Below are 523 nucleotides of genomic sequence, written 5' to 3' on the forward strand. Positions count from 1 at the left end.
TCCCTACAGCAACAGTACAGAGCATCATCAAAAAATTCCAGAGCCACCACACAACAAACAACTTGATTTGTAGAGGAAGGAAAAGGAAACTGTCTGCTAGAGCCACCAGGAACATTGTAAGAAGTGTTAATGCAAATCCAACCACCACTACTAAGGACATTTTAGAAAATCTGGAGTCTTCTGGCATAAAAATATCAAGGCAAACATTGCAAAGGACTCTGCATGAAAATGGTCTGAAAGGAAGAAGACCACGAAGGACTCCACTGCACACCGGAAAACACCTTGCAGCACGTCTAAAGTTTGCTAGGGCCCATGTGAATTCTCCAGAGTCCGTTTTCTCAAGTATTTTGTGGACTGACGAAACAAAAATTGAATTGTTTGGCCATATGGATGCTTCTTACGTTTGGAGGAAGAAAGGAGAAGCTTACAACCCAAAGAACACCATACCCACGGTGAAACATGGTGGTGGTAGCCTAATGTTTTGGGGCTCCTTTTCGGCTAGTGGTCCAGGTAGTTTGATCAA

Source organism: Euprymna scolopes, chromosome 1 (assembly GCF_053919585.1).
Source record: "Euprymna scolopes isolate OS-2025 chromosome 1, ASM5391958v1, whole genome shotgun sequence".
Lineage (NCBI taxonomy): Eukaryota > Metazoa > Mollusca > Cephalopoda > Sepiida > Sepiolidae > Euprymna > Euprymna scolopes.